This window comes from Schistocerca cancellata, unplaced genomic scaffold (genome assembly GCF_023864275.1).
Source record: "Schistocerca cancellata isolate TAMUIC-IGC-003103 unplaced genomic scaffold, iqSchCanc2.1 HiC_scaffold_331, whole genome shotgun sequence".
Taxonomy (NCBI): Eukaryota; Metazoa; Arthropoda; class Insecta; order Orthoptera; family Acrididae; genus Schistocerca; species Schistocerca cancellata.
The window spans coordinates 42,685-56,299 of NW_026046349.1; the positions used below are offsets into that span (position 1 = coordinate 42,685).

General features: G+C 54.0%; 31 non-coding genes across 31 annotated transcripts; 24 read left to right on the top strand and 7 right to left on the bottom strand.

Annotated features, from left to right (window-relative positions):
- Window positions 1–187: 187 nt before the first annotated feature.
- On the bottom strand, window positions 188–259 carry Trnag-ucc (transfer RNA glycine (anticodon UCC)). The gene has a single exon. It is a non-coding gene; the product is annotated as a tRNA-Gly (tRNA).
- Window positions 260–1,081: 822 nt separating this feature from the next.
- Trnam-cau (transfer RNA methionine (anticodon CAU)) lies at window positions 1,082–1,154 on the top strand. The gene has a single exon. It is a non-coding gene; the product is annotated as a tRNA-Met (tRNA).
- Window positions 1,155–1,476: 322 nt separating this feature from the next.
- Trnae-uuc (transfer RNA glutamic acid (anticodon UUC)) lies at window positions 1,477–1,548 on the top strand. Its single transcript has one exon. It is a non-coding gene; the product is annotated as a tRNA-Glu (tRNA).
- Window positions 1,549–1,845: 297 nt separating this feature from the next.
- Trnak-uuu (transfer RNA lysine (anticodon UUU)) lies at window positions 1,846–1,918 on the top strand. Its single transcript has one exon. It is a non-coding gene; the product is annotated as a tRNA-Lys (tRNA).
- A 140-nt stretch (window positions 1,919–2,058) lies between these two features.
- On the top strand, window positions 2,059–2,140 carry Trnas-aga (transfer RNA serine (anticodon AGA)). Its single transcript has one exon. It is a non-coding gene; the product is annotated as a tRNA-Ser (tRNA).
- Window positions 2,141–2,410: 270 nt separating this feature from the next.
- Trnag-ucc (transfer RNA glycine (anticodon UCC)) lies at window positions 2,411–2,482 on the bottom strand. The gene has a single exon. It is a non-coding gene; the product is annotated as a tRNA-Gly (tRNA).
- An 822-nt stretch (window positions 2,483–3,304) lies between these two features.
- Window positions 3,305–3,377, top strand: Trnam-cau (transfer RNA methionine (anticodon CAU)). Its single transcript has one exon. It is a non-coding gene; the product is annotated as a tRNA-Met (tRNA).
- Window positions 3,378–3,699: 322 nt separating this feature from the next.
- Window positions 3,700–3,771, top strand: Trnae-uuc (transfer RNA glutamic acid (anticodon UUC)). Its single transcript has one exon. It is a non-coding gene; the product is annotated as a tRNA-Glu (tRNA).
- Window positions 3,772–4,068: 297 nt separating this feature from the next.
- Trnak-uuu (transfer RNA lysine (anticodon UUU)) lies at window positions 4,069–4,141 on the top strand. The gene has a single exon. It is a non-coding gene; the product is annotated as a tRNA-Lys (tRNA).
- A 140-nt stretch (window positions 4,142–4,281) lies between these two features.
- On the top strand, window positions 4,282–4,363 carry Trnas-aga (transfer RNA serine (anticodon AGA)). The gene has a single exon. It is a non-coding gene; the product is annotated as a tRNA-Ser (tRNA).
- Window positions 4,364–4,633: 270 nt separating this feature from the next.
- Trnag-ucc (transfer RNA glycine (anticodon UCC)) lies at window positions 4,634–4,705 on the bottom strand. Its single transcript has one exon. It is a non-coding gene; the product is annotated as a tRNA-Gly (tRNA).
- Window positions 4,706–5,527: 822 nt separating this feature from the next.
- Window positions 5,528–5,600, top strand: Trnam-cau (transfer RNA methionine (anticodon CAU)). The gene has a single exon. It is a non-coding gene; the product is annotated as a tRNA-Met (tRNA).
- A 322-nt stretch (window positions 5,601–5,922) lies between these two features.
- Window positions 5,923–5,994, top strand: Trnae-uuc (transfer RNA glutamic acid (anticodon UUC)). Its single transcript has one exon. It is a non-coding gene; the product is annotated as a tRNA-Glu (tRNA).
- A 297-nt stretch (window positions 5,995–6,291) lies between these two features.
- Window positions 6,292–6,364, top strand: Trnak-uuu (transfer RNA lysine (anticodon UUU)). The gene has a single exon. It is a non-coding gene; the product is annotated as a tRNA-Lys (tRNA).
- Window positions 6,365–6,504: 140 nt separating this feature from the next.
- Window positions 6,505–6,586, top strand: Trnas-aga (transfer RNA serine (anticodon AGA)). The gene has a single exon. It is a non-coding gene; the product is annotated as a tRNA-Ser (tRNA).
- A 270-nt stretch (window positions 6,587–6,856) lies between these two features.
- Trnag-ucc (transfer RNA glycine (anticodon UCC)) lies at window positions 6,857–6,928 on the bottom strand. The gene has a single exon. It is a non-coding gene; the product is annotated as a tRNA-Gly (tRNA).
- Window positions 6,929–7,750: 822 nt separating this feature from the next.
- On the top strand, window positions 7,751–7,823 carry Trnam-cau (transfer RNA methionine (anticodon CAU)). The gene has a single exon. It is a non-coding gene; the product is annotated as a tRNA-Met (tRNA).
- A 322-nt stretch (window positions 7,824–8,145) lies between these two features.
- Trnae-uuc (transfer RNA glutamic acid (anticodon UUC)) lies at window positions 8,146–8,217 on the top strand. Its single transcript has one exon. It is a non-coding gene; the product is annotated as a tRNA-Glu (tRNA).
- Window positions 8,218–8,514: 297 nt separating this feature from the next.
- Trnak-uuu (transfer RNA lysine (anticodon UUU)) lies at window positions 8,515–8,587 on the top strand. Its single transcript has one exon. It is a non-coding gene; the product is annotated as a tRNA-Lys (tRNA).
- Window positions 8,588–8,727: 140 nt separating this feature from the next.
- On the top strand, window positions 8,728–8,809 carry Trnas-aga (transfer RNA serine (anticodon AGA)). The gene has a single exon. It is a non-coding gene; the product is annotated as a tRNA-Ser (tRNA).
- A 270-nt stretch (window positions 8,810–9,079) lies between these two features.
- On the bottom strand, window positions 9,080–9,151 carry Trnag-ucc (transfer RNA glycine (anticodon UCC)). The gene has a single exon. It is a non-coding gene; the product is annotated as a tRNA-Gly (tRNA).
- Window positions 9,152–9,973: 822 nt separating this feature from the next.
- Window positions 9,974–10,046, top strand: Trnam-cau (transfer RNA methionine (anticodon CAU)). Its single transcript has one exon. It is a non-coding gene; the product is annotated as a tRNA-Met (tRNA).
- A 322-nt stretch (window positions 10,047–10,368) lies between these two features.
- Trnae-uuc (transfer RNA glutamic acid (anticodon UUC)) lies at window positions 10,369–10,440 on the top strand. Its single transcript has one exon. It is a non-coding gene; the product is annotated as a tRNA-Glu (tRNA).
- Window positions 10,441–10,737: 297 nt separating this feature from the next.
- Window positions 10,738–10,810, top strand: Trnak-uuu (transfer RNA lysine (anticodon UUU)). Its single transcript has one exon. It is a non-coding gene; the product is annotated as a tRNA-Lys (tRNA).
- Window positions 10,811–10,950: 140 nt separating this feature from the next.
- On the top strand, window positions 10,951–11,032 carry Trnas-aga (transfer RNA serine (anticodon AGA)). The gene has a single exon. It is a non-coding gene; the product is annotated as a tRNA-Ser (tRNA).
- Window positions 11,033–11,302: 270 nt separating this feature from the next.
- On the bottom strand, window positions 11,303–11,374 carry Trnag-ucc (transfer RNA glycine (anticodon UCC)). The gene has a single exon. It is a non-coding gene; the product is annotated as a tRNA-Gly (tRNA).
- An 822-nt stretch (window positions 11,375–12,196) lies between these two features.
- Trnam-cau (transfer RNA methionine (anticodon CAU)) lies at window positions 12,197–12,269 on the top strand. The gene has a single exon. It is a non-coding gene; the product is annotated as a tRNA-Met (tRNA).
- Window positions 12,270–12,591: 322 nt separating this feature from the next.
- On the top strand, window positions 12,592–12,663 carry Trnae-uuc (transfer RNA glutamic acid (anticodon UUC)). The gene has a single exon. It is a non-coding gene; the product is annotated as a tRNA-Glu (tRNA).
- Window positions 12,664–12,960: 297 nt separating this feature from the next.
- Window positions 12,961–13,033, top strand: Trnak-uuu (transfer RNA lysine (anticodon UUU)). Its single transcript has one exon. It is a non-coding gene; the product is annotated as a tRNA-Lys (tRNA).
- A 140-nt stretch (window positions 13,034–13,173) lies between these two features.
- Trnas-aga (transfer RNA serine (anticodon AGA)) lies at window positions 13,174–13,255 on the top strand. Its single transcript has one exon. It is a non-coding gene; the product is annotated as a tRNA-Ser (tRNA).
- Window positions 13,256–13,525: 270 nt separating this feature from the next.
- On the bottom strand, window positions 13,526–13,597 carry Trnag-ucc (transfer RNA glycine (anticodon UCC)). The gene has a single exon. It is a non-coding gene; the product is annotated as a tRNA-Gly (tRNA).
- Window positions 13,598–13,615: the final 18 nt, after the last annotated feature.

Consider the following 13,615-nt stretch of genomic DNA (forward strand, 5'->3'; position numbering starts at 1 on the left):
CTCACCTCTCACAGTCGTTTATAGCGCCTGTCCTTTTGATAAGGGCGAATTCCAAGCGTCAGCTTTCGCGTCAGCCGAGCAAAGTCGGGACAAGTCGGGACATACTAGAGGATGGCCTGCGTGGAGCAACGACGGAAAGAAAACGTTAACGTGGCTCACATACTCATACGCAAAAAATTGCGCCCGTTGCGGTGGCCGGGAATCGAACCCGGATCAACTGCTTGGAAGGCAACTATGCTCACCATTACACCACCACCGCACAGCCGCTGCTCGCAACGCCGCGCTGTGTCGGCTTCCCGCCCGCCGGCAGCGGCCCACGGTGATAGCAGCTGTAGGCGCTTTACGAGGTAGGAGGGTGCATCCACACGCATTCGGGTAGCGCCTCCACGCACGCTGCGTCTTTGGGCAAGACTCGTCGCCGCGGCCGCAACGTTACTCACACGATAGTGATGAGCGGTCGCTATAAGGCAGTGTAGTGGGGGACTCCGCGTGTGTAGCACTTTTTTCGGTCGTATCCGACGTCGCTGGGTGGCAATCCCACTTTCCCTGCAGACAGCTGCTCGGGAATATGCTCGGCTAGCACGGACGTCATCGGACGTCCGCCCCCAACAAATGCAACTAACAAAATGAGAACAACAACTAAAAAAGTGGTAGGTTGTTCGCCTACCACGCGGGCGGCCCGGCTTCGATTCCCGGCCGATGCATCGTTTTGCTGTTCTCGCTATAATGCCGCCGCGCCGATTGCTCGCTTGAGCTGCGTCAGCCTCAGGAATGTGTAGCAGGATTCGCTGTGAGAAGAACCAAACACGCAGCACGCAAGAGGCCGTACTTGGACGGTCGCGTGCTATTTCTGAACTCTAGCGTCGGCCTGGCCCTACAGGCCGCTGTGTCCAGGTGCCGCAAGGGCGATGTACTGTTACCTCGGGCAGTGCTGCTTTCCGTTGAAAAAGCTGCGGCAGCAAGTTAATCTAGCCAGTCGGGAAAGCACGTGTAGCAACACAGCAGATTCTTGAGAAAGCGCAAACTGTCTATCTCTAATATGTGTGACTTACCAAGTTTCCTGGGACGCTTGTTGCAACGTGCCTCGGTAGCGCAGTAGGTAGCGCGTAAGTCTCATAATCTTAAGGTCGTGAGTTCGATCCTCACCCGGGGCATTTAATTTGCTGTACATCATGGCTGAATTAACGGCGCTGCTGTTGCTAGGGAACGAACTTAATTGTCGTTTGTTATCACCAAGGAGTCCACGCCTCAGCGTAAAAATGTTTACTTCCAATTATGGCGAGGTACAACTTTGATCTTTCTCCTCCCCTGTTATGAGTAAAATATGATGCAAACGGCAATGAATAGTCAGTTTCGAGCTGTGCGCCATGCCAGTCTGCACGCACAAATACGCTCGCAAACAGAGAACACCACTGAGTCCGGATTCAGCACGAAATGCGGGAGGAGAGGGAGTAAATGTCACGTTTATTGAGCAGATCCGGTGTGGTCTAGTGGCTAGGATACCTGGCTTTCACCCAGGAGGCCCGGGTTCGATTCCCGGTAGCGGAACAGAAGTTTTTGCGCACACGTCCCTCCATGTTTTGGCCTTCCAACCTTCGTTTTGTCGCCCTCCTTCCGGAGCTTCAACCGAACGTAATCGGGGAAAACAGGCACAAGATGCAATTACTGTCAGCACCGGGATAAAGGCAGAAGAGGCACTGGTCCGCTGTTGGGCTGCTACCAGCGTCAGTGGGAAGTCGGTGAAGTCGCCAGTTGCGCCAGAAGCCAGCAATTACCGTAGTACGCCTACACACGCGTTCCAATTATTCACATTGCTTGCAGCCGCTCCACCCACAACGGGCATCAGCCCGGATAGCTCAGTCGGTAGAGCATTAGGCTTTTAACCTAAGGGTCCAGGGTTCGAGTCCCTGTCCGGGCGAAGATTTTTAACGCTTCCGTAATGGCTCGTCTCGTAGCGCTGGTATCCCTGCCGTAATCAGTGCACAGAGTTCGTTTCCTGTCAACATTCTGCGCAGACCGGTTGGATTTTTCACGATTCGAGGGAAGCTTCAGATACGAGCAGTCGTGGCCGAGTGGTTAAGGCGTCTGACTAGAAATCAGATTCCCTCTGGGAGCGTAGGTTCGAGTCCTACCGACTGCGTCCGTTTTTCTTCTCTTTTTTTCTTTAGGAAGGAGGAGCAGAAAATTTCGCGGTTTGCCTGTCGTTTTGGTACCTCGCCACACCTCACCTCTCACAGTCGTTTATAGCGCCTGTCCTTTTGATAAGGGCGAATTCCAAGCGTCAGCTTTCGCGTCAGCCGAGCAAAGTCGGGACAAGTCGGGACATACTAGAGGATGGCCTGCGTGGAGCAACGACGGAAAGAAAACGTTAACGTGGCTCACATACTCATACGCAAAAAATTGCGCCCGTTGCGGTGGCCGGGAATCGAACCCGGATCAACTGCTTGGAAGGCAACTATGCTCACCATTACACCACCACCGCACAGCCGCTGCTCGCAACGCCGCGCTGTGTCGGCTTCCCGCCCGCCGGCAGCGGCCCACGGTGATAGCAGCTGTAGGCGCTTTACGAGGTAGGAGGGTGCATCCACACGCATTCGGGTAGCGCCTCCACGCACGCTGCGTCTTTGGGCAAGACTCGTCGCCGCGGCCGCAACGTTACTCACACGATAGTGATGAGCGGTCGCTATAAGGCAGTGTAGTGGGGGACTCCGCGTGTGTAGCACTTTTTTCGGTCGTATCCGACGTCGCTGGGTGGCAATCCCACTTTCCCTGCAGACAGCTGCTCGGGAATATGCTCGGCTAGCACGGACGTCATCGGACGTCCGCCCCCAACAAATGCAACTAACAAAATGAGAACAACAACTAAAAAAGTGGTAGGTTGTTCGCCTACCACGCGGGCGGCCCGGCTTCGATTCCCGGCCGATGCATCGTTTTGCTGTTCTCGCTATAATGCCGCCGCGCCGATTGCTCGCTTGAGCTGCGTCAGCCTCAGGAATGTGTAGCAGGATTCGCTGTGAGAAGAACCAAACACGCAGCACGCAAGAGGCCGTACTTGGACGGTCGCGTGCTATTTCTGAACTCTAGCGTCGGCCTGGCCCTACAGGCCGCTGTGTCCAGGTGCCGCAAGGGCGATGTACTGTTACCTCGGGCAGTGCTGCTTTCCGTTGAAAAAGCTGCGGCAGCAAGTTAATCTAGCCAGTCGGGAAAGCACGTGTAGCAACACAGCAGATTCTTGAGAAAGCGCAAACTGTCTATCTCTAATATGTGTGACTTACCAAGTTTCCTGGGACGCTTGTTGCAACGTGCCTCGGTAGCGCAGTAGGTAGCGCGTAAGTCTCATAATCTTAAGGTCGTGAGTTCGATCCTCACCCGGGGCATTTAATTTGCTGTACATCATGGCTGAATTAACGGCGCTGCTGTTGCTAGGGAACGAACTTAATTGTCGTTTGTTATCACCAAGGAGTCCACGCCTCAGCGTAAAAATGTTTACTTCCAATTATGGCGAGGTACAACTTTGATCTTTCTCCTCCCCTGTTATGAGTAAAATATGATGCAAACGGCAATGAATAGTCAGTTTCGAGCTGTGCGCCATGCCAGTCTGCACGCACAAATACGCTCGCAAACAGAGAACACCACTGAGTCCGGATTCAGCACGAAATGCGGGAGGAGAGGGAGTAAATGTCACGTTTATTGAGCAGATCCGGTGTGGTCTAGTGGCTAGGATACCTGGCTTTCACCCAGGAGGCCCGGGTTCGATTCCCGGTAGCGGAAGAGAAGTTTTTGCGCACACGTCCCTCCATGTTTTGGCCTTCCAACCTTCGTTTTGTCGCCCTCCTTCCGGAGCTTCAACCGAACGTAATCGGGGAAAACAGGCACAAGATGCAATTACTGTCAGCACCGGGATAAAGGCAGAAGAGGCACTGGTCCGCTGTTGGGCTGCTACCAGCGTCAGTGGGAAGTCGGTGAAGTCGCCAGTTGCGCCAGAAGCCAGCAATTACCGTAGTACGCCTACCCACGCGTTCCAATTATTCACATTGCTTGCAGCCGCTCCACCCACAACGGGCATCAGCCCGGATAGCTCAGTCGGTAGAGCATTAGGCTTTTAACCTAAGGGTCCAGGGTTCGAGTCCCTGTCCGGGCGAAGATTTTTAACGCTTCCGTAATGGCTCGTCTCGTAGCGCTGGTATCCCTGCCGTAATCAGTGCACAGAGTTCGTTTCCTGTCAACATTCTGCGCAGACCGGTTGGATTTTTCACGATTCGAGGGAAGCTTCAGATACGAGCAGTCGTGGCCGAGTGGTTAAGGCGTCTGACTAGAAATCAGATTCCCTCTGGGAGCGTAGGTTCGAGTCCCACCGACTGCGTCCGTTTTTCTTCTCTTTTTTTCTTTAGGAAGGAGGAGCAGAAAATTTCGCGGTTTGCCTGTCGTTTTGGTACCTCGCCACACCTCACCTCTCACAGTCGTTTATAGCGCCTGTCCTTTTGATAAGGGCGAATTCCAAGCGTCAGCTTTCGCGTCAGCCGAGCAAAGTCGGGACAAGTCGGGACATACTACAGGATGGCCTGCGTGGAGCAACGACGGAAAGAAAACGTTAACGTGGCTCACATACTCATACGCAAAAAATTGCGCCCGTTGCGGTGGCCGGGAATCGAACCCGGATCAACTGCTTGGAAGGCAACTATGCTCACCATTACACCACCACCGCACAGCCGCTGCTCGCAACGCCGCGCTGTGTCGGCTTCCCGCCCGCCGGCAGCGGCCCACGGTGATAGCAGCTGTAGGCGCTTTACGAGGTAGGAGGGTGCATCCACACGCATTCGGGTAGCGCCTCCACGCACGCTGCGTCTTTGGGCAAGACTCGTCGCCGCGGCCGCAACGTTACTCACACGATAGTGATGAGCGGTCGCTATAAGGCAGTGTAGTGGGGGACTCCGCGTGTGTAGCACTTTTTTCGGTCGTATCCGACGTCGCTGGGTGGCAATCCCACTTTCCCTGCAGACAGCTGCTCGGGAATATGCTCGGCTAGCACGGACGTCATCGGACGTCCGCCCCCAACAAATGCAACTAACAAAATGAGAACAACAACTAAAAAAGTGGTAGGTTGTTCGCCTACCACGCGGGCGGCCCGGCTTCGATTCCCGGCCGATGCATCGTTTTGCTGTTCTCGCTATAATGCCGCCGCGCCGATTGCTCGCTTGAGCTGCGTCAGCCTCAGGAATGTGTAGCAGGATTCGCTGTGAGAAGAACCAAACACGCAGCACGCAAGAGGCCGTACTTGGACGGTCGCGTGCTATTTCTGAACTCTAGCGTCGGCCTGGCCCTACAGGCCGCTGTGTCCAGGTGCCGCAAGGGCGATGTACTGTTACCTCGGGCAGTGCTGCTTTCCGTTGAAAAAGCTGCGGCAGCAGTTTAATCTAGCCAGTCGGGAAAGCACGTGTAGCAACACAGCAGATTCTTGAGAAAGCGCAAACTGTCTATCTCTAATATGTGTGACTTACCAAGTTTCCTGGGACGCTTGTTGCAACGTGCCTCGGTAGCGCAGTAGGTAGCGCGTAAGTCTCATAATCTTAAGGTCGTGAGTTCGATCCTCACCCGGGGCATTTAATTTGCTGTACATCATGGCTGAATTAACGGCGCTGCTGTTGCTAGGGAACGAACTTAATTGTCGTTTGTTATCACCAAGGAGTCCACGCCTCAGCGTAAAAATGTTTACTTCCAATTATGGCGAGGTACAACTTTGATCTTTCTCCTCCCCTGTTATGAGTAAAATATGATGCAAACGGCAATGAATAGTCAGTTTCGAGCTGTGCGCCATGCCAGTCTGCACGCACAAATACGCTCGCAAACAGAGAACACCACTGAGTCCGGATTCAGCACGAAATGCGGGAGGAGAGGGAGTAAATGTCACGTTTATTGAGCAGATCCGGTGTGGTCTAGTGGCTAGGATACCTGGCTTTCACCCAGGAGGCCCGGGTTCGATTTCCGGTAGCGGAAGAGAAGTTTTTGCGCACACGTCCCTCCATGTTTTGGCCTTCCAACCTTCGTTTTGTCGCCCTCCTTCCGGAGCTTCAACCGAACGTAATCGGGGAAAACAGGCACAAGATGCAATTACTGTCAGCACCGGGATAAAGGCAGAAGAGGCACTGGTCCGCTGTTGGGCTGCTACCAGCGTCAGTGGGAAGTCGGTGAAGTCGCCAGTTGCGCCAGAAGCCAGCAATTACCGTAGTACGCCTACACACGCGTTCCAATTATTCACATTGCTTGCAGCCGCTCCACCCACAACGGGCATCAGCCCGGATAGCTCAGTCGGTAGAGCATTAGGCTTTTAACCTAAGGGTCCAGGGTTCGAGTCCCTGTCCGGGCGAAGATTTTTAACGCTTCCGTAATGGCTCGTCTCGTAGCGCTGGTATCCCTGCCGTAATCAGTGCACAGAGTTCGTTTCCTGTCAACATTCTGCGCAGACCGGTTGGATTTTTCACGATTCGAGGGAAGCTTCAGATACGAGCAGTCGTGGCCGAGTGGTTAAGGCGTCTGACTAGAAATCAGATTCCCTCTGGGAGCGTAGGTTCGAGTCCTACCGACTGCGTCCGTTTTTCTTCTCTTTTTTTCTTTAGGAAGGAGGAGCAGAAAATTTCGCGGTTTGCCTGTCGTTTTGGTACCTCGCCACACCTCACCTCTCACAGTCGTTTATAGCGCCTGTCCTTTTGATAAGGGCGAATTCCAAGCGTCAGCTTTCGCGTCAGCCGAGCAAAGTCGGGACAAGTCGGGACATACTAGAGGATGGCCTGCGTGGAGCAACGACGGAAAGAAAACGTTAACGTGGCTCACATACTCATACGCAAAAAATTGCGCCCGTTGCGGTGGCCGGGAATCGAACCCGGATCAACTGCTTGGAAGGCAACTATGCTCACCATTACACCACCACCGCACAGCCGCTGCTCGCAACGCCGCGCTGTGTCGGCTTCCCGCCCGCCGGCAGCGGCCCACGGTGATAGCAGCTGTAGGCGCTTTACGAGGTAGGAGGGTGCATCCACACGCATTCGGGTAGCGCCTCCACGCACGCTGCGTCTTTGGGCAAGACTCGTCGCCGCGGCCGCAACGTTACTCACACGATAGTGATGAGCGGTCGCTATAAGGCAGTGTAGTGGGGGACTCCGCGTGTGTAGCACTTTTTTCGGTCGTATCCGACGTCGCTGGGTGGCAATCCCACTTTCCCTGCAGACAGCTGCTCGGGAATATGCTCGGCTAGCACGGACGTCATCGGACGTCCGCCCCCAACAAATGCAACTAACAAAATGAGAACAACAACTAAAAAAGTGGTAGGTTGTTCGCCTACCACGCGGGCGGCCCGGCTTCGATTCCCGGCCGATGCATCGTTTTGCTGTTCTCGCTATAATGCCGCCGCGCCGATTGCTCGCTTGAGCTGCGTCAGCCTCAGGAATGTGTAGCAGGATTCGCTGTGAGAAGAACCAAACACGCAGCACGCAAGAGGCCGTACTTGGACGGTCGCGTGCTATTTCTGAACTCTAGCGTCGGCCTGGCCCTACAGGCCGCTGTGTCCAGGTGCCGCAAGGGCGATGTACTGTTACCTCGGGCAGTGCTGCTTTCCGTTGAAAAAGCTGCGGCAGCAAGTTAATCTAGCCAGTCGGGAAAGCACGTGTAGCAACACAGCAGATTCTTGAGAAAGCGCAAACTGTCTATCTCTAATATGTGTGACTTACCAAGTTTCCTGGGACGCTTGTTGCAACGTGCCTCGGTAGCGCAGTAGGTAGCGCGTAAGTCTCATAATCTTAAGGTCGTGAGTTCGATCCTCACCCGGGGCATTTAATTTGCTGTACATCATGGCTGAATTAACGGCGCTACTGTTGCTAGGGAACGAACTTAATTGTCGTTTGTTATCACCAAGGAGTCCACGCCTCAGCGTAAAAATGTTTACTTCCAATTATGGCGAGGTACAACTTTGATCTTTCTCCTCCCCTGTTATGAGTAAAATATGATGCAAACGGCAATGAATAGTCAGTTTCGAGCTGTGCGCCATGCCAGTCTGCACGCACAAATACGCTCGCAAACAGAGAACACCACTGAGTCCGGATTCAGCACGAAATGCGGGAGGAGAGGGAGTAAATGTCACGTTTATTGAGCAGATCCGGTGTGGTCTAGTGGCTAGGATACCTGGCTTTCACCCAGGAGGCCCGGGTTCGATTCCCGGTACCGGAAGAGAAGTTTTTGCGCACACGTCCCTCCATGTTTTGGCCTTCCAACCTTCGTTTTGTCGCCCTCCTTCCGGAGCTTCAACCGAACGTAATCGGGGAAAACAGGCACAAGATGCAATTACTGTCAGCACCGGGATAAAGGCAGAAGAGGCACTGGTCCGCTGTTGGGCTGCTACCAGCGTCAGTGGGAAGTCGGTGAAGTCGCCAGTTGCGCCAGAAGCCAGCAATTACCGTAGTACGCCTACACACGCGTTCCAATTATTCACATTGCTTGCAGCCGCTCCACCCACAACGGGCATCAGCCCGGATAGCTCAGTCGGTAGAGCATTAGGCTTTTAACCTAAGGGTCCAGGGTTCGAGTCCCTGTCCGGGCGAAGATTTTTAACGCTTCCGTAATGGCTCGTCTCGTAGCGCTGGTATCCCTGCCGTAATCAGTGCACAGAGTTCGTTTCCTGTCAACATTCTGCGCAGACCGGTTGGATTTTTCACGATTCGAGGGAAGCTTCAGATACGAGCAGTCGTGGCCGAGTGGTTAAGGCGTCTGACTAGAAATCAGATTCCCTCTGGGAGCGTAGGTTCGAGTCCTACCGACTGCGTCCGTTTTTCTTCTCTTTTTTTCTTTAGGAAGGAGGAGCAGAAAATTTCGCGGTTTGCCTGTCGTTTTGGTACCTCGCCACACCTCACCTCTCACAGTCGTTTATAGCGCCTGTCCTTTTGATAAGGGCGAATTCCAAGCGTCAGCTTTCGCGTCAGCCGAGCAAAGTCGGGACAAGTCGGGACATACTAGAGGATGGCCTGCGTGGAGCAACGACGGAAAGAAAACGTTAACGTGGCTCACATACTCATACGCAAAAAATTGCGCCCGTTGCGGTGGCCGGGAATCGAACCCGGATCAACTGCTTGGAAGGCAACTATGCTCACCATTACACCACCACCGCACAGCCGCTGCTCGCAACGCCGCGCTGTGTCGGCTTCCCGCCCGCCGGCAGCGGCCCACGGTGATAGCAGCTGTAGGCGCTTTACGAGGTAGGAGGGTGCATCCACACGCATTCGGGTAGCGCCTCCACGCACGCTGCGTCTTTGGGCAAGACTCGTCGCCGCGGCCGCAACGTTACTCACACGATAGTGATGAGCGGTCGCTATAAGGCAGTGTAGTGGGGGACTCCGCGTGTGTAGCACTTTTTTCGGTCGTATCCGACGTCGCTGGGTGGCAATCCCACTTTCCCTGCAGACAGCTGCTCGGGAATATGCTCGGCTAGCACGGACGTCATCGGACGTCCGCCCCCAACAAATGCAACTAACAAAATGAGAACAACAACTAAAAAAGTGGTAGGTTGTTCGCCTACCACGCGGGCGGCCCGGCTTCGATTCCCGGCCGATGCATCGTTTTGCTGTTCTCGCTATAATGCCGCCGCGCCGATTGCTCGCTTGAGCTGCGTCAGCCTCAGGAATGTGTAGCAGGATTCGCTGTGAGAAGAACCAAACACGCAGCACGCAAGAGGCCGTACTTGGACGGTCGCGTGCTATTTCTGAACTCTAGCGTCGGCCTGGCCCTACAGGCCGCTGTGTCCAGGTGCCGCAAGGGCGATGTACTGTTACCACGGGCAGTGCTGCTTTCCGTTGAAAAAGCTGCGGCAGCAGTTTAATCTAGCCAGTCGGGAAAGCACGTGTAGCAACACAGCAGATTCTTGAGAAAGCGCAAACTGTCTATCTCTAATATGTGTGACTTACCAAGTTTCCTGGGACGCTTGTTGCAACGTGCCTCGGTAGCGCAGTAGGTAGCGCGTAAGTCTCATAATCTTAAGGTCGTGAGTTCGATCCTCACCCGAGGCATTTAATTTGCTGTACATCATGGCTGAATTAACGGCGCTGCTGTTGCTAGGGAACGAACTTAATTGTCGTTTGTTATCACCAAGGAGTCCACGCCTCAGCGTAAAAATGTTTACTTCCAATTATGGCGAGGTACAACTTTGATCTTTCTCCTCCCCTGTTATGAGTAAAATATGATGCAAACGGCAATGAATAGTCAGTTTCGAGCTGTGCGCCATGCCAGTCTGCACGCACAAATACGCTCGCAAACAGAGAACACCACTGAGTCCGGATTCAGCACGAAATGCGGGAGGAGAGGGAGTAAATGTCACGTTTATTGAGCAGATCCGGTGTGGTCTAGTGGCTAGGATACCTGGCTTTCACCCAGGAGGCCCGGGTTCGATTTCCGGTAGCGGAAGAGAAGTTTTTGCGCACACGTCCCTCCATGTTTTGGCCTTCCAACCTTCGTTTTGTCGCCCTCCTTCCGGAGCTTCAACCGAACGTAATCGGGGAAAACAGGCACAAGATGCAATTACTGTCAGCACCGGGATAAAGGCAGAAGAGGCACTGGTCCGCTGTTGGGCTGCTACCAGCGTCAGTGGGAAGTCGGTGAAGTCGCCAGTTGCGCCAGAAGCCAGCAATTACCGTAGTACGCCTACACACGCGTTCCAATTATTCACATTGCTTGCAGCCGCTCCACCCACAACGGGCATCAGCCCGGATAGCTCAGTCGGTAGAGCATTAGGCTTTTAACCTAAGGGTCCAGGGTTCGAGTCCCTGTCCGGGCGAAGATTTTTAACGCTTCCGTAATGGCTCGTCTCGTAGCGCTGGTATCCCTGCCGTAATCAGTGCACAGAGTTCGTTTCCTGTCAACATTCTGCGCAGACCGGTTGGATTTTTCACGATTCGAGGGAAGCTTCAGATACGAGCAGTCGTGGCCGAGTGGTTAAGGCGTCTGACTAGAAATCAGATTCCCTCTGGGAGCGTAGGTTCGAGTCCTACCGACTGCGTCCGTTTTTCTTCTCTTTTTTTCTTTAGGAAGGAGGAGCAGAAAATTTCGCGGTTTGCCTGTCGTTTTGGTACCTCGCCACACCTCACCTCTCACAGTCGTTTATAGCGCCTGTCCTTTTGATAAGGGCGAATTCCAAGCGTCAGCTTTCGCGTCAGCCGAGCAAAGTCGGGACAAGTCGGGACATACTAGAGGATGGCCTGCGTGGAGCAACGACGGAAAGAAAACGTTAACGTGGCTCACATACTCATACGCAAAAAATTGCGCCCGTTGCGGTGGCCGGGAATCGAACCCGGATCAACTGCTTGGAAGGCAACTATGCTCACCATTACACCACCACCGCACAGCCGCTGCTCGCAACGCCGCGCTGTGTCGGCTTCCCGCCCGCCGGCAGCGGCCCACGGTGATAGCAGCTGTAGGCGCTTTACGAGGTAGGAGGGTGCATCCACACGCATTCGGGTAGCGCCTCCACGCACGCTGCGTCTTTGGGCAAGACTCGTCGCCGCGGCCGCAACGTTACTCACACGATAGTGATGAGCGGTCGCTATAAGGCAGTGTAGTGGGGGACTCCGCGTGTGTAGCACTTTTTTCGGTCGTATCCGACGTCGCTGGGTGGCAATCCCACTTTCCCTGCAGACAGCTGCTCGGGAATATGCTCGGCTAGCACGGACGTCATCGGACGTCCGCCCCCAACAAATGCAACTAACAAAATGAGAACAACAACTAAAAAAGTGGTAGGTTGTTCGCCTACCACGCGGGCGGCCCGGCTTCGATTCCCGGCCGATGCATCGTTTTGCTGTTCTCGCTATAATGCCGCCGCGCCGATTGCTCGCTTGAGCTGCGTCAGCCTCAGGAATGTGTAGCAGGATTCGCTGTGAGAAGAACCAAACACGCAGCACGCAAGAGGCCGTACTTGGACGGTCGCGTGCTATTTCTGAACTCTAGCGTCGGCCTGGCCCTACAGGCCGCTGTGTCCAGGTGCCGCAAGGGCGATGTACTGTTACCTCGGGCAGTGCTGCTTTCCGTTGAAAAAGCTGCGGCAGCAAGTTAATCTAGCCAGTCGGGAAAGCACGTGTAGCAACACAGCAGATTCTTGAGAAAGCGCAAACTGTCTATCTCTAATATGTGTGACTTACCAAGTTTCCTGGGACGCTTGTTGCAACGTGCCTCGGTAGCGCAGTAGGTAGCGCGTAAGTCTCATAATCTTAAGGTCGTGAGTTCGATCCTCACCCGGGGCATTTAATTTGCTGTACATCATGGCTGAATTAACGGCGCTACTGTTGCTAGGGAACGAACTTAATTGTCGTTTGTTATCACCAAGGAGTCCACGCCTCAGCGTAAAAATGTTTACTTCCAATTATGGCGAGGTACAACTTTGATCTTTCTCCTCCCCTGTTATGAGTAAAATATGATGCAAACGGCAATGAATAGTCAGTTTCGAGCTGTGCGCCATGCCAGTCTGCACGCACAAATACGCTCGCAAACAGAGAACACCACTGAGTCCGGATTCAGCACGAAATGCGGGAGGAGAGGGAGTAAATGTCACGTTTATTGAGCAGATCCGGTGTGGTCTAGTGGCTAGGATACCTGGCTTTCACCCAGGAGGCCCGGGTTCGATTCCCGGTAGCGGAAGAGAAGTTTTTGCGCACACGTCCCTCCATGTTTTGGCCTTCCAACCTTCGTTTTGTCGCCCTCCTTCCGGAGCTTCAACCGAACGTAATCGGGGAAAACAGGCACAAGATGCAATTACTGTCAGCACCGGGATAAAGGCAGAAGAGGCACTGGTCCGCTGTTGGGCTGCTACCAGCGTCAGTGGGAAGTCGGTGAAGTCGCCAGTTGCGCCAGAAGCCAGCAATTACCGTAGTACGCCTACACACGCGTTCCAATTATTCACATTGCTTGCAGCCGCTCCACCCACAACGGGCATCAGCCCGGATAGCTCAGTCGGTAGAGCATTAGGCTTTTAACCTAAGGGTCCAGGGTTCGAGTCCCTGTCCGGGCGAAGATTTTTAACGCTTCCGTAATGGCTCGTCTCGTAGCGCTGGTATCCCTGCCGTAATCAGTGCACAGAGTTCGTTTCCTGTCAACATTCTGCGCAGACCGGTTGGATTTTTCACGATTCGAGGGAAGCTTCAGATACGAGCAGTCGTGGCCGAGTGGTTAAGGCGTCTGACTAGAAATCAGATTCCCTCTGGGAGCGTAGGTTCGAGTCCTACCGACTGCGTCCGTTTTTCTTCTCTTTTTTTCTTTAGGAAGGAGGAGCAGAAAATTTCGCGGTTTGCCTGTCGTTTTGGTACCTCGCCACACCTCACCTCTCACAGTCGTTTATAGCGCCTGTCCTTTTGATAAGGGCGAATTCCAAGCGTCAGCTTTCGCGTCAGCCGAGCAAAGTCGGGACAAGTCGGGACATACTAGAGGATGGCCTGCGTGGAGCAACGACGGAAAGAAAACGTTAACGTGGCTCACATACTCATACGCAAAAAATTGCGCCCGTTGCGGTGGCCGGGAATCGAACCCGGATCAACTGCTTGGAAGGCAACTATGCTCACCATTACACCACCACCGCACAGCCGCTGCTCGCAAC